This window comes from Callospermophilus lateralis, chromosome 12 (assembly GCF_048772815.1).
Source record: "Callospermophilus lateralis isolate mCalLat2 chromosome 12, mCalLat2.hap1, whole genome shotgun sequence".
NCBI lineage: Eukaryota > Metazoa > Chordata > Mammalia > Rodentia > Sciuridae > Callospermophilus > Callospermophilus lateralis.
The window spans coordinates 28,971,208-28,988,253 of record NC_135316.1 but is presented as its reverse complement, the minus strand read 5'-3'; the positions used below and the strand labels follow the sequence as shown (position 1 = coordinate 28,988,253).

Sequence of the window (17,046 nt, the reverse complement as noted above, 5' to 3'; positions counted from 1 at the left end):
GTGCACATAATAGACAATCAATGAGTATTTGCAGAATGACAATCAATGTGTATTTGCAGGATGAATGAAAGTTTTGGGAATGAGCTTATTTTACAAAGAAACTAGGAAGTTGTTAATGATAGTATCCCTCTTACCATCTACCTTCTTTATTTAAAATAATATTTCCCAAATGTTTTTCTGTATTTTTCTAAATTTATAAAATTGAGATACACACACATATTTCTTTTAATACTAATAAATTTACCATACTTGTTCCAACTTTATGACTACATTTAAGATGACCAAATAATTTCAATAAATTTCTGCTCTGCTCTATGTTTCAAATTACCCAGCATGATGTACCTAAATACTGAGGAAAGCAAATGGATCATAATTAAGGATTTTATCCGAAGTTCCAATCACCATAATTCTCACAACAGTACATAGCCTTATCATAAATACACATGCCACCCATGTACCTCCCATATTAAAAGGTCATGAATCTGTTCTCTCCTTTACAGTGGAACTGATTATTAAAATAAAATAAAAAATTCTAATATTTAAAAAATATGCTGAACCAACAGAATAAATGAGTTTTAAGTTTTTAACAAACCTGAATGGGGAAGAAGGAAAGAAAAAAAAAACGCAATCCCATTGGCATAAAAATATTTGTTTACAAAACTGAGGTTTTATTTTTAATTTTTTTTTTTGCTTCTACTGTAGGCTCATTTTTAAACAGTATTATATTTACAAAAGTAGGCACTTCAAGTACTCTACCTTTCCCCATGTTTTGTCCTGGTTTTTAAATATATTCAGAAATCTGAAGCGTTCACGTTGTCATTAAGGAGTAATGTTAGCATCCGGTGATTCAGCAGGCAGAAATGATACAGAATGACACAGAAGAGCAAGGCATCAAGAGAACAGCACTTAGGTCATCTAGAAGTGCACATACTGTAGTATCATAACAAAGACAATGGTGTTTGTATCCCTAGCCTCTTAGCCAGAACCAGGTGCCACTTGGTACTGAATTTGCTCCAGTTCTTGGCATGGGTTCTATCTACCATCAATTTCTGATTTAGTGTGTATATGTCAAAATGGAACCAGAAAAGTTAGCAGCTGGTTGCAGTGAGAGTTGAGTTAATGCTAACAGAGTCCTGTACTGATGAGCTACTGGAAGATGCAATTCCTTGTCTGCTTCTGTATCACACGGTAGTGGCATCTACTGTTTTCTTCTGTATTGATAGTGGCCTCTACTCTTATTTTCTGGATCCTACTGTTATTTTCTGTATCAGATGATAGTGAATGCCTACTGTTTTCTGTATCATATAATTAGTGGGCACCTACTATTTTCTTCTGTATATTATAGTTTTATTCTACATCATATTATACTGGGCACCTAATGTCTTGTTTTATATCATATAGTGGCGCATACCATATTCTTCTGTGTTATATTATAATTGGTGCCCCCTATTTTCTTCTGTATGACAATTCAATGGGCCTCCACTGTTTTCTTCTGTATCACAAGATGGTAGGCACTGACTTTTATGGTCTTCCTCGGGAACACCCCTCCTCACCTCCATGTTGTTGTGGTCCAGCTATCAAGTCCAGTATCTCAGTTGTGTATGTGACATAGGCAGAGCAAGTAGGGTGTGCCATTAGTGTTAAACATGGAAAATGGCATTGGGACATCATGGAATTCAATCAGCCACTCAAAGCCAATTGTTCCAAATTGATTCAGATGTTCTGAGAGTAGCTTGCCTCTGGCATCAGAAGTTGATGGCTCATCTAACACTTACCAGCCAATACTCCTGTTTCCATCACTTGGAGAGAGCTTGCCAGAGAAGAAACCAGTAAGAAGGGAAGAGAGTGAAAGAATGCCAGAGTAAATATTTAGATAGAAGGACAATTTCTCTAAGAGTTATGTCATCATATTTAACTTTGGCTAATACTGAAGAGATCATAAGACCTCTTTGTTTCTAGGTCAAATGTTCACTTTCCTGGGCTCATTTCCCTCATTTTATTTTAATGCTTAGCTATTTCTTCCTAGAAAACATTTCCTCTGCCTTCTCAGATTTTTCATAATCTTCTCTCTCCAGCCTCTACACATCAGGCTTTGCCTGAACTTTACTGGGACCATCTCTTCTCCTCTTCCCTTAGTCTTTCAAGGTGACTCTATTCATAATCATATCTTTAAATACTATTTATTGGTTTATGATCCACAAATTCACAATATATCTAAAATATCTCTAGATTTATGTCTGATAATTGCCTGTTTGATGTTTTCACTTGGCACATCGAGTACATTGTTAAAAAAAATAACTTAACTTTTAATAACCTTACTCTCTGCTCCTAAATCTCCTCTTGGCCTTCTCTCATCTCATGTCAGCTATTTCCAGTTGATTTTCTCAGCAACATGAGTGCCATCCGTGATTCCTCTTTGCCACCCCTGTGTCTACTTCATCAGCAAGTCGTGTCCACATCTCTGACCCATTCTCCCCTGACCACTTACCCGATCTGAATTGACACTGGACCCTCTTAGTCCAGTTCTGCACATGGCAGCCCAACAACTGACCATGAGTTGCCCTGCTCAAGGTCACTCAGGAGTTCTCCATTGTAGCTAAACCCCAACATGGTACAGCTAGTCTCTCCAACTCCATCTTATCCCATTCTGCTCTTTTCCACCATGGCTTCTTTTTATTTCCTCATACTGAATCGCTTTTCCTGCGTTACACAGGCTTTTCCCTCAGCCTGGAGAGTTGGTCTGTCCCCCATGTCTGCCACTTCTGACCTCCTGATGCCAGCCTTCCATGCTCACTGTTCTGTGTACCTTTTGGGGTAGAAAATATGCAATCTGTCCTGTTTCTTTTTTCTATAACTCTTTACAGGAATAATGATATCTTTGTTTACATTTTATTGCCTATTCCTCTTGGGACTCTTCTCCATGAGGAAAGGAAGGGTTCCTATTTTATTTATTATACAGCTAGACCCCTAAAATAATGTCTGGTGCACAGTAGGGGCTCAAATTGTAAGCATTTGCTGAAGACAGCAGAATGAAGCACATTCTTATCTGCAATGCATTTGTGGAATAGATTTTCAATGTTAGGCTATAAAATTATATTTAAAAACCGAATCATTCCATCTTTACCGATATTTCATGTAACTCTCATCCCCGTTCTTTCACAAAAACCCTACCAACTTGAATACCAATTACTTTAACAGCTGGGAAAAAAACTTGAACTTATTGAACAAAAGAGGAGAATGAGATATTTACATGTTATTATTTTCCAGACCTTTTTGTTGCTGTAATGGTGTGATCGATGCCTGGATGCCTAAGTGTTGATTCATAGGCTGAAACTTCCCTCATTTCACATCTCAGTGGTCAAGCACACCGCTTCATTTTCTAACATGAATGTTAATCCCATAAGCATTCTTTGTCTTTGAACTGTGCATTTTAAAGCTCAAGATCAAAGAAAGTTCTACCTTCATAAGATGAAATGGGTTGGCTCTAGGAGGAAGATTAGCATCTGAAAAGCACTGCTTCTACTTCTGCTTTTCAAATCTAACGCAATTCTCTTTTGGTTTCATATAAGCCAGCCTGAATTTTAACAACCTATGAATGATAAAAGTATGATGATCAATTCTGTCAGCTGATCAAGTCAAATGGCCTGTCCAGCTCATCCCCATAGCTGGTGGCTTCTGACCACCCCAGTTCTAGGATGCATCCTGATACTGGTTAGAATGCACTGGAAGTGCTCTGCTGCAGAGTTCCGTGTTTTTGACCCCCTGGTCCTGAGCCCTAGAAGTGGTGCAAGAAGCTATGTCTCCTTCTTATCCCTGAGCTCAATAGCTTAACATCTGGCATTCTCCTTGCTGTTTCTCCTCTTCCTTTCCTTCTTCAGACTGCCATTTCTTTCCCAACCTACTCCAGTTGAGGTCTTAGTAGAGCTCTGGGGAAGATTGTGAAGATTTACTCAGGGACTCACAGCCTTTTAACATTAAGACTCCCCCAACAAAAGTGTCAGATTAAAGGTATAGTATTCTTTGATCCCAGCTTATCTGTTTGTTTTTAAAGCATATACTTTTTTGATTTAGGTGTCAAATGAACAAGACGGCTTATTTCTTAATTTAATTTGCAGTCTTTAAAAAACATGTACTTTCTAAGGTTTTGTTGTGGATTTTGAGTTCTGAGTCCAAAAAGTATCTTCATATTGCTCAGTAAGTACCTCTCAAGATGTGGACTATTTGAAGGAGACCCTCAGGGTTATACAAAATTACATACAAGAGGAAGCGAGGGGAAAGGGAAAAATAATACAAGGGGGAGATATGAACTACAGTAGAGGGGATAGAGAGAGAAGAGGGGAGGGGAGAGGGGATAGTAAAGGATAGGAAAGGCATTAGAATACAACAGACACTAGGATGGCAATATATAAATCAATGGAAGTGTAACTGATGTGATTCTGCAATCTGTATACGGGGTAAAAATGGGAGTTCATAACCCACTTGAATCAAAGTGTGAAATATGATATATCAAGAACTATGTAATGTTTTGAACAACCTACAATAAAAAAAAAAGATGTGGACTATTTGATTGCATAGGTGTTTTGAAAGGTATAACAACAAAATAGTTGTTATCAAGTATAGTTTCCAATTATTCAGTTGTTCAAGAATTTTTTTTTTTAACACATGAGTGTTTTATAGGCCTGTTGCTTGGTATCATAAAGGGTTTTCCAATATTGTGAATGATACAATAATTTTCTTCTAAATTCCCCTGATTCTCTAAAGGAGGCTTATAGCCAGGACTCTCAAAGTTCTTATGGTCAATTTTTCTGTACATGGTGGCTATCTTTCTCAAAGCAGTTGAATTGCAAAACTGCCTGGTGAATTACATACAGGATTTAACATCTCAAGAACTATAAGTTTCATAAAGTCTATTATGCCTCTAGTTATTATAATTCTTTCAAAGTCACTTTATTATTCCTGGTCATGAATATTTATAACCAATCTAGTTAACCTTGTAAAGGCTGTGTTACATCCTTTAAAATATTTCGGCATCTTACACATCTGGAGGCTTCTAAAATTTGTCAGTTCCAAATGTAAAATAAAATGCTCCTAGAATAATGTTTAGCATAGGGGAAACATTATACTTGCTGTTATTGTATAGTAAGTATGAAATTCATAGTTTCTTATGGTAGGTCATCTTAATGTTTCAAAGATTATATATTTATAGAATGTGATGATGCTACTTCTTGACAAAGTTCTGGAAAATATTACTACAGACATTACATCAAATCAGAAAAGCTATATAATGTCATTAATAAAATTAATCAAGGCCATCTGGGCAAGGATATTTTGGAGAAGATGCCAAAGTATTGGTGACAACAGCAAAAGTAAACAAATGGGATTGTACCAAATTTAAAAGCTAAAGCTTCTGCACAGCATAGGAAACACAAAATAGATTAAAGAGACAATCTACAGAATGGGAGAAAATATTTGCAAGCTATATATATGATAACGAGTTAATATCCAGAGCATAAAAGGAACTCAAACAATGAAATAGTAATAAATTAATTAATAACCTGATTTAAAAATGGTCAAAAAACCTGAATAGGCATTTCTCAAGGGAATACATACAAATGTGCAATAGGTATAAGAAAATATCCTCAACATTACTAATCATTGGGGAAATGCAAATCAAAACCACTATGATATAGCACCTCACATCTGACTAGAATGGCTATAATAAAATAGATACATTTTGGTGAGAGTGTGGAGAAATTCTAAACGGTTGGTGCTATTAAATTTGTACAGACATTATGGTGGTATCCTCAAAAAATTAAAAATAGAACAACATATGATCAAGTAATGTCACTGCTGGGTACATATCCAAAGGAAATGAAATCAATCTCTCTGCTAGTTATGCTTTGGATATGAAGTGCCTCCTGAGAAGCTCATGTGTTAGTAAATGCAGGAATGTTCAGAGGTTAAATGATTCGATTATGAGAGCTGTAATCTCATCAGTGAATTAATTCATTTGATGGACTGATAATTTGAGAGGACCAGTATACTGGGTGGTAACTCTGGGAAAGTAGGGAGTGGCTGGAGGAAATAGGTCCATGGGCACATGGTCCATAACTACATACAATCATTATGTGTCAGAGGTAAAGATGTTAAAATACAAAGTTGCTAAAATTATTATATAAATTATTTACATGTTTATATACTTTCCATGTATAGTCACACTAAAATATTTTAAATAGAGCAATTTTATAAAATTGCTTTTTGTATCAAAGTAATCACCAAAATAATGAAAACCTCTAATATGTCCATGTTGAGAATAAAGAGACAATTATTTAGCTGTCCTTTGGCCTTTCCCTTTGAGTATAATTACTATTTAAGGCAGAATTTGTGCAGGGTTAGGCTGGGAGGTTGGAGTTGGGGGCACTTAGTTATGTTGGTAGCTCTAACCTGTTTACCTACTTCTGAATCCAAGAAAATTACTTTTTGTTTTGTTTTGTTTTATTTTCTAGTCTGGGCATTGAACCCATGGCTTAAATTATTCTTAATGCAAGTTTTTCTCCCCAGTCTCCTCTTTCCTAGATAATTTAACACTCAAAACAAAACAACAACCAAAACCCAAATGTTGCATCTGTGTTCCCCTATTTTGTTTTTACCTCTGTGAGACCAAGATGACTTTTCTTCCTCTGTGGCCAATCTCAGAGTCTAGAACTCCTACTAATATTTGTGGATTGAATGTGTAAATATAATGCAACAAGAAAACTGCCATCAAACACTATTTTTTAATTGTCCTATGAGATTGCACTTTGGTCATACCTACAGAAGTAAAACAAGTCAGGAAAGAAAATTATTTTCTAAAAAACCGAGGAAAAAAATCACAGAAACAGAAATCCTAAATAGTATTGCTACAGCAGATGCTAGAGTGTGCCACCCAGTTATTCACCTCCACTTTGCTTCCATTTTCTCCCAAATGCATTCACCCAGCACCCAGGGCTGTTTCCTGCTCAGAGGTCATACCTGAGTCCCTATTCTGGAACTGAACAGATTTGACTCCCCCAAAGCTCCCTGGGCAGCCAATCACTAGCCAATAGTGAGAACAAGGGCTTGGCCCCTGCCTTAATCCATGACATCTCTGAAGGGCCAGTCTGTCTCAGAAAGCACCCCCAACAGCCCTGAAGGATCAGCTGGGTCCTCTGTGGTCCCCACACCAACAGCTCAGCTTCTTTTCCTGTCCAACCTGGATTCCTCCACTCCCTTAAGTTTGCTCTTCCCCAGAGCTTTCCTCAATAAACTTTCCCCATGGAAATGCTAGTCTTCTGTGTTTCTCAGGGAAACTGATGTAACAGGGCCGGTGGTCGGAATAGTCTGGAAATTAAATCTAAAACAGCATCTGGGAACAGGATCACCCATCGGTGACTGATAATAAGGACCATTTCCCGGCAGTAGGTAGAGTAGTCCACGACACACAGTCTGGCATCGTTGATAAACTGTCACTGGTGGTGAACTAAGAAGAGATACCAGTGGAAGGAAATTGACTATTGGGTGCAACAGATAAGGTGTTTGAGGGTTTCTGTGAAGTGTTATCATGAAGGCAATGGAGCTGATGTCTCTGCTGAGCTCCATCCAGGCACGGGAGGAAGAAGATAGAAAGCTGAGATGATGAAGGCAAGCTGTGAAGGTCATGGGGCTTTGCCAGAGCTTTTGCAGAGATGCTTACCTCCCTCCACTGCAGGGCACAGCAAGCAAGGGATCTGGTTCTTCACGAAAGCAGTGGCGTGACAATGAAGATAGAGTTCTCAGTTCTTAACTGAGATTGTCTGCTCTGTCAAGATGAGGGCCCTGACAAGGGAGGAGGGGGCCCTGAGACTTGGGATGAAACATCTGGGACAAAGACTCAAGAAACTGGAAACTCCTGATTCCCTAGAGCAGACATGACCCACTCCCCCATCTCCTTCCCACTTAAGAAGATGTGACAACGTGTTCACCACTCCCCCTCCTGGCCACCCAGTGAACAGTTAAGGCTGAATAACAACATAACCCAGGTGGGGAAGTTCTGGACGGGAGCAAGGAGAGCAATATCCAGTCCAGTACATTAAGGAACATTCTTTGAGGATATAAGATTTATTATTTGGAAGGATCTTGGGAGATGGATCTCTATCAAAGGATTGGAAATAGCTATGGCTGATGGTTAGGGAAAGAGAAAAATCAGAACTGCAAGGCTGTCATTGAGGAGGGCAAAGATGGATTGACATCCAACAAGGGGGTGATTCAATCTATCAATCAAAAGAAATCATCTGGGTGTGGTGGCACATGCCTGTAACCCCAGTGGCTTGGGAGGCTAAGGCAGGAGGATTGCAAGTTCATAGCCAGACTTAGCAACTTTAAGAAGCCCTGTCTCAAATAAATAACTATATAAAAATAAACAAATAAATAAATATAAAAAGGGTTGTGAATGTGGCTCAGTGGATAAATGCTCCTGGTTCAATCCCCAGTACCCTCATACCCCCAAAATGAAACTAATGAGGTTTCCTAGTAGGCTCAAGGCTACTACCCTCATAAAAATTACAACTCTTTGTTTGATTTTCAGATTAATCCAGTCTCCACATCTGGAAATTCTTGACTGAGGAGAGGCCAGGTCACCAGAAGGGGGGTGCCTTGCAACATCAATGGCAATGACTACCATTGTCCCCAGCCCGTCCCCAAGAGAGCCAAAACACATTTAATTGGGTTATAGTACACTGTAGAAAAGAGAATACTCAATATTTTGAGGACATTGGACATAGAAGCTAGCTTGACCATTAATACTACGGACTTGAAAAGCCATCATGGTGAGGGCATATGGGAATTACGTGACAAATAGAATCCTAGCCCCAGTTTGGCTTGTATTTGGTCCTTGGAACTACCAAATGGTCCTTTCCCTAAAAAACAAATATAAAATTGGGATGCACATATTTGGTAGTTGATAGAAATCTAATGTAGGGAGTGCCTTGGGAGAAGAACTTGACAGTGAGAGAAACTGAGAAGAGTTCCAAGACTGCCCTTCATTCCTTATGTATCCCAGGAAGAATGGCAGAGAAAAGTGCCCATCTCACAGGACATGAGGTTAGCCGCTAAAACCTTGTTCCCCCTTAAGTCATCAGTTGGATCCTAGAAAAACCAGATATTTCCCAGAAGACAACTAAAGCCTGCTTCAAATCCAAACTGGTAGATGTTTCTGGAGCTGGTGTGCTGGGGGTATCATTCTTGCTCATGCAGACTAAGTTAGCCCCATATACAGGCATAAAGCCACTGGGTTGGCAAATGCATTCCCCCCACTTCTCTCATAGATGAGGATAAGAAGTGATTCACACTCACATGGGCTTGACTACAGTATTTACTTGCTCCATGGTCATGCTTAAATTTATTTCCCTCTGTCTTCATGTACTCAAAAGGGCTTGGGCCATCTTGGACATTTCTGGAACACAGTTGTTTGCTAGGTTTATGGTACTATGTTAACTAGGTTAGGGGATGGATTTGACACATATGTTGGAGAATTTAGAAGGCAAGAGATAAATCCTACCAAGATTTTGGCACTTGAAAAGTTAGTGAATGTTTTAGGAAACCATTGCTCCAGGAGATTCAGGAAAATCCCCTGAAAAGTAAAGAGTGAATCATTGTAGCTTGTACCTACCACTGCTGTAAAGGAAAAATAATGCCTCCTAACCCATGTCAGGTTCTGAAGCTAGCCTCTTCCATTGTTATAATGAAAGCTGAGAGCATTGAGAGGGGCCCAGAATAGGACTTGGCAGCAGGTGCAGGCAGTAGTGCGGGCATTCCTGATGATTAGGCCATACATCCTTGCACCCTTATGGGATGAGATATCTCTGATAGTAAAGGAAGTAATGTGATATTTATGGCAAGCTACAGTGGAAGAATTACAACACAGACTTCTTTCTGGGATTTTGGAATAAGACCATGACATCTGCAGCAGAGAACTATATGCCATTTGAAAAGCATTTTCCTAAGTTCTACTCAAGTAACCAGGAATTCCTGTGGCCAAGAATTCCCATCATGACCTAATCTCTGTGAGGCCTTCCATGACATAATGTCAGGAGGCCCAGCAGCAATCCATTGTAAGCTAAAAGTGGTGTACCAGGGCCTGGAGCAGGCAGAGGGATACAGCAGGCTACAGGTGCAGGAGACTCGGAATCCATGTCACTCACCACTAATGTACCTGCACCTGTTCCCAGCTTATCCTGCTTTCTGGCTACCTGGGGGTGTCCCTTATGATCAGCCTATGGGGAAGAAAAAGGCCAAGTTTGATTTAAGGGTGGGTTGGCCCAATGTGTTGGTGCAAACCATCCAAAGCTTGCTGCTTTTCTACAGCCCCAACTGGAGTGATCCTGAAAGATGATCATGAAATGAAACTTCTTCAAGGGTAAGTCTACAAGTAGTGCATTGGCTCATCCACTTATAGAAACAGAAATCATATGAGTTAGAATACACACAGTCCATGGATGGTAGTGGATGACTAAGCTGGTCCATTGGGGCCTGGAAGAGGGGAATTTGGGAAGACAGAATTCAGGGAAAGAGGTTTGTGGATGAGTCTGTTAGTCACAAAGGGACTCTTTGTATTCCCCTTTGTAACTTTGTCAACACTCTTTGGAGTGTCCACTTCAGAGGAGGCACCAAAAAGTCAGAATGTCCCTCATCACCCACTTCAGTTCCCCCACCATGGACTCTTATAAAGAGTATCCCAAAACGGTGTGGGATGAAGATCATGCATGGGCCCAATAGCAAGGGCTTCCTTCAGCAAAGCTGATCTAAAACTACCCATGACAGATACCAGTGTTGAACCTGGAGACAGTGCCGTCCTTCAGTAAGACCAAGAAGCCCCTCAGTGGCCAGCTGATCACATCATATTGACTGGAACAGACTCCAAGGCTGAGGGTGGAATATTCTGTCTATAAGACCTCAGCCACCATTTCTATACAAGGACTTATAGAGCATTTGCTCCATTGATGTGGGTCTCTCCATGAAATGGCAGTGAAACAAGTGACCCACTATTCTTATCCTATATTGTATTTCCAAGGAACTGCCAGATTGAGGAATCCTTCCAATTTGCTGTGGGGATCCCCCCTTGGAGACCTCTTGGAGGACAGGGGATACTTCAGGATGCTAAATCAACATCTTCATAGTGCTGCTTTGTGGTTGAGAGAAAAATCTGTCTCAGAGCCAAGGCTGAGTGTGGAAATGGTCATGTTTTCTAGCATCACTTTTTATGACCAGTTGGAACACATGAGCTTCCCATCCCTACTACCATGGGCTTTGTGTATCGAAGTCCTTTCTCAGTGAGGAATTCTTCTACCAGGGAGCACAACATTAGTTCCATTAATCTTCAAACTGCTATTCAGATCATTAGCCCCATGACAAGATACCACTAGGAAGAATAGGGTGCACCATTCTGACAATAGCTGTTAGGAAGAATATCTTTGTCACCCAGGTAGACCAATAGGGCATTTCTGGGTGTTCTCCTGTTTTGACAGTAAATAAACAGGTGCCACAAGTGTACTGGGCTGATAAGGATACAGTGATAAGCTCAGACCTCTCAGAGATGGATGTCAAAGTCACTTCACCAGGTTGGCTACCTAGACTAGCAATGGTGTCATCTGACAGTTAGGGGAATCTTGAGTGGGTAGTTGCAGGTAGTAGTTGATAGAGAAAAATGGTAAGTATTAGTTGCAATCCTGAGGAACAGCTCACAAGTAGAGGCTGTATTTCATTCAATTATCCTTCTTTTAGTAGCCGTCTCAGAAAAGAGACCAATCAGAATCCCAAATTAGGTATATGAAACGAGAATCTGAGTGATAGACTCCAACAGTTTGCTGCCATGGTCATTCCTGAGAACTAAGATACTCACTTCTTAGCTCTCAGCAATAATAGCAGACGACAAGAATGACTGTCCACTGCTGAGTTGCCTTACCTGGGCTACAACTATCTATGTCAGATCAAGGTACAGGTGCAAAATTCCAGCACTTCCTCCAATTTGGGATACAGTCTGGAGGTCCATCCCAGCTCCATCATATCTACATTGCTATTTGGCATTTCCTTTGGTTCAATTTCACTGCCTTCTTTCTCCTGCAGGTGTTTTTATTGAAGGTGTGCTTAACTGAATAAACTGGCATGTAGACTGCAGCTCAGAGCCTGGTTCCTGTGGATCCTGTCTAAGCAATTGCTCTTGGAAAGATAGGGGCACAGTATGATCAGTCCCACTGATGGACTTCTCAATAGAATACTGTTCAGCTTTATCTTAAGCCAGGTTCTCCAGAAGCAGAGCCTCAGATGAGGACTCTTGTATAGATAATTTATTAAGGAAATGCTCTCAAGATAAATTAATCAGCAACCAGGAAAGCAGGATAGGCATAAGAGAGAGAGAGAGAGAGAGAGAGAGAGAGAGAGAGAGAGAGAGAGAGAGAAATGCGCCAGCCAGACAAAGACATGGGCTGAATCCCAAGGCAAGTCTCCAGAAAAATGTGGAAAATTACTGGCCATTCAGTAGCCAGTTAATATGCCATCTTTGTAAGGGAGACCAGCATTGAGGCAGTGGCATTTATACTGTATGGATATATCCTTTAGGCTTGACTATTTATAAAGAAAGAGTTTAGAAAAACCTTAAATTAAAATAACTCATGAAAGCTGTGCTTAATCAAACAGAAAATAAAGTAGCCTGTTATCTAATTTATCAAAACTTTTGTTTTTTTATACTGAAACTGAAATTTTCAGCAAATCAACCCAATTCCCCCCCTCTTAAAAAAACAAAACAAAATAAAACAAAACAAACCTTAATTTGGCTAGGCCCTAAAAAGAGTACTTAACTAAATCCTAACTCTGAGAAAATTAAGAACAAATTTTAAGAAAGTTATTTGAATGTATCAGCTAAGCTGAACTCTTTAGTTGCAAGACTCTAAATGAAAGATTTAAAGCCAAGAGAATTCTTGAGGTAAACATAATTAAGGTTCTTATCAAAAGTGCATATGCAATTTTCCCATCGCCTTGACAGTTTATTAAAAAAGTTTCAGAGGTCTTAAGGCCATGATTCACTTCTACCCTTATCATTACGTTTTCTTCAAAATTGGAATGGGATGATTTAATGTGACTTTCAAATGGTGCCAAAATACACATATTCAAATGCATTCTATGTTTCACCAAGATTAACATTTCAGAATATTTGATATAAAGGTTTCATTAAGACCTAAAATGTTTAATGAAAGGAAAATTTTCATAGGAATTTTAAACAGTTATTTGATTTTCTTGTTGTTGTGGCTAAATTCTACCATCAGAGTCAGCTGCAGAGAACTTAAGCAGGGTTTGCTATTTGCATCCTGGAATGTGCACACCACTCCTCAGTAGCTGTCTCTGCATGCAGAGAACATTCTCAGCTGGAGCAGAAATAGCTTCAGCCTGGAATCCCCTTCGTGGTTAGGGATTATTCATGGGGCTGTTTTAGAGGATTGGAGAAGTCGGGTAACCATTTTAACCATTCAAAGCCATTCTCTGAAGTTCTTCCCTTATTTCCTGTCAGTGCTGGTCAAGATAAGAGGTTATGTGTCTTTTTTTTTTTTTTTTAACGATAAGGATGATGGGGACAACTATTTACTCAGAAGTCAGAAACTTTGTAAGTGCCTTTTATGGACTTAATGCCTCCTTTTACACATGAAGAAACAGGCATTAGAAATTAAGTAATCCACAGGAGATCATGTAGTTAGAACACAGTAGTCTGACTTCACAGCCTAAACTTTTCACCATTTATTGTTACAAAAGTATTATACTTTCCAAAGACATTTCCCAAGAAAAAGTGAAAATTTAAAAATTGAGTTAAAATAGTCATGAAGGTGAAGCTAGATTTCCAAGGTATCCCTCACTTCCTCTTCCACTGCCGTAATTCATTTTCCATGGCAAAAAGGGCAATTCTTACAAATAATAAGTAGGACTGCACAGCTTTTATGTCATAAATGTTCCAGGGGCTTCCTTCTACTGTAGGACGAAGCACCAATGCCTTTGATCGAAAGAGAGCCCTCCCTAAGTCCTCAGCCTCACGGTTCCTTGACGATATGCTACACACCAGGCATCCTCAAGTCCAGTAGATGTTGACATTTCAAGGGATTTTGAGAGAAGTCTGGAGACCTTTGCAAAGTCACAAGTTAATAAATCCTCCTGTACCAATCTTCCCATAAAATTCTCTATAGCACAACACATAAAATTAAACAGACATTGGAGTCTATAAGGACAAAAATATAGTGGGGGATAGATTCTATAATAAGAACACCATGAATTTTTCTGGCTCTGTGGCAGGTCTAGAGAAGAATAATGCCAGAGAGATGCTGATAAGGCTGAGAGAAAAGGAGGAAGGATAGAAAGAAACATGTGGGGAGGCTCAGGCAGGTTTCTGAAGCAAGCGGACATCTTCAGTGCTCTGCTGCGTTGTGCCCCCCCCCCCCCCCCCGCCCCCCGGGGAAGCCACAGCAATGATGGGCACAACTGGGAAGCGGCAGCGGGGTCACAATGGGCCACGGAGTAAAGACTAGAAAAAGAACCGCAGCCCTTCCAAAACACACAGCACTGAACAGATTGGACACCACTAATAATTCACAGTTAGCATTTAATTTCCACATGTCTTCTAATAGCAATTTAGTTTAATGACCAGAAAGTGTATTTTTTTTATAGGACAATATGTGACAAATTTATTTTCAGTATTTTAAATGAAAGCTTAGCCAGCATCATTTGGAAACTTGTACTTGTGAATCTTTAGAATTGTATATCTAACTATACTGAAATACGACTTTTCATTTGGCTTTGAAAGAAAATCTCAAATTCTAGAACCTATAAAACTAACCCCAATTTGAACCACTAGTTCTGAAATTCCTTAAGTGTGCCTCTTTGTTCCTCATTGTAAAATGTTTTCAAGAAACAAACAAACAAACAAACAAAACAAAAAAACCCCAAAAGTAAATGTGGTACATTTTGAAGTTTCTTTTGTACTAGTGAGTTACTCCATCCAGTTGATGAGTCATTCAGGCAATTGAGTTACATTTTCCCTTATTATTGTTCTGTATTACTTTCTTTAAAAATTTATGTTTTCCAACTACCACATATTAGGAAACACAGAAAAGGGACCTACAAGTTCAGTAAGCAAAAGCACTAGCACATTTTTTTCTTTTACCCTACTTATTTTACTTTTTTCTTGAATTTTGAGCAGCACTTAAGTCTTTTTTCAGATTTGGGGAGGGAAACATTCCTCCTATGGTGCAAGAACAGTTAGGAGCCAGGTTGATATTTTGCTCTTGTTTTGCTTATTCCCACATGATAAAACCACTTGACTTTTGGTCTCATTAATTTCAGTCTATTTCTTAATATCCCTAACAAAACTATCAATATACTCTAAAACAAAAATAATTTTATCACAAAAATTTAGAGTAGAATTAGAAGAAGTTGATCTTAAAGATTATACTTTGCCTGAACTCACTACAGTATACAACTTAAATATCTAATAATATGGCAATGCTATCATATTTTACAAAATGAAAATATGAGAAATATGTGATTATGCTAAAATATGTAGCATTTTAGTAATCAGAATAATCTAAAGAGCTGAAATGAGAAGCGAACTTAATTTTGTTAAAATCAAAACATATTTATTAGAAATAATTAATTTGTTAGCTTAAATTTAATTTAAATTCATCAAGTAGTTTTCTACCTAGGAAGAAAAACAAATCAAGAAACCCTATTAATTCTTGTTTTTTAAGTTATTCTTTGAATTATACAAAATCCAACTTAAAACGGTTACTTACCTTAGAAATTTTGACAAACACACGAGAATTAGTGGCAGCTGGCCTGAGCTCTACTGGAGAGAGAGTGTTTCAAACTTTTCCATTACTTACAGGACGAGAAGGAAGGAGTTGGGCTTTACCAACTAGCCAGGGAGAAAAGGCGCTCACGTGTTTGGCTTTGGCTCCTGTTTCAGCCGCTGGTACTAGCAACAGGCCCTTCTAATTTTACTCAGTGACATAAACAGCTCAGGCCACACTTGAAATTGTTCGGGAACCACTTCCAGCATGCAATTCTCAGTGTGCCCAAAACAAAACTAAACAAGCCCAAACTGTTCTTACAAAACCAACATTCCTACATTTAAACCCTGAATTATGACTGTTTCATTTAATTATAACTTTCTAAAATAAACTTTACCTTAAATGAATAACGAGAATCTTCTGAGACTAGTTTCTGGCAGAATCTAATGTTGATAAAATATGAACAATAATTTCTAGTTAACATACAGTGTTTAGAACTTGGGACTTTATTAATATTATATGTGTACTAATCTCATCCAAAGAAATTGCAAATTATCAAACAACAGTCACTCTTTAAAAAATCACTTCCCTTGTTGAGTGCAGTGGAGCAGGCCTGTGATCCTGGTGATGAGGGAACAAGAGGCAGGAAGACTGCAAGTTTGATGTCAGCCATAAAACTTAGTCAGCCCTGTCTCAAATTAAACAAAACAAAATTAAAAAAAGTGCTGGGGATTTAGTTCAGTAGTAGAGTTTCCCTGGGTTCAATCTCCAGTAACACACACACACACCAAAAAAAAAAAAAAAAAAAAAAAAAAAAAGAAAGAAAAAAAAAGAAAGAAAAAAAGAAAAATTAATTACTCCCTTTTGCCTCTTTTTAAGTGAAAAAAGTAGATATTTGAGCAGAAAAACCTAAATAATGATTACCATAATAAAGAAAAGGTAAATAAAATCTGTGTTAAAAGTGTGACACTTATTCTGCAGCCCACTAACGTTTATATTACATTTAACAAAGTATGTGAATGTAATTATTTGATTTTAAATTGTCTTTAAGATCAATTAAATCATCCAGTTTTTATAAGGGGCAAATAAAATAAATATCAAACATTTGGATACTCTTACTTTTTTTATTTTGCATTATTTTAATGGAGACTTGATTGCAGCATGAATTGAAACAATCTAAATTATGTATTTGAAATTTACCTTTTTAGAACTAAAACTTGAATATAAG

At 38.4% G+C, this 17,046-nt stretch overlaps 1 protein-coding gene across 1 annotated transcript in view; it reads right to left on the bottom strand.

The window, feature by feature from the left end:
• Sgcg (sarcoglycan gamma) overlaps positions 1-15,956 on the bottom strand; it is a 79,712-nt gene extending 63,756 nt beyond the window's left edge. The window contains exon 1 of the mRNA XM_076872377.2: positions 15,822-15,956. The gene's annotated coding sequence lies outside the window, so the exon portion shown is untranslated. The remainder of the gene's footprint in view (positions 1-15,821) is intronic.
• Between the last annotated feature and the right edge of the window lie 1,090 nt (positions 15,957-17,046).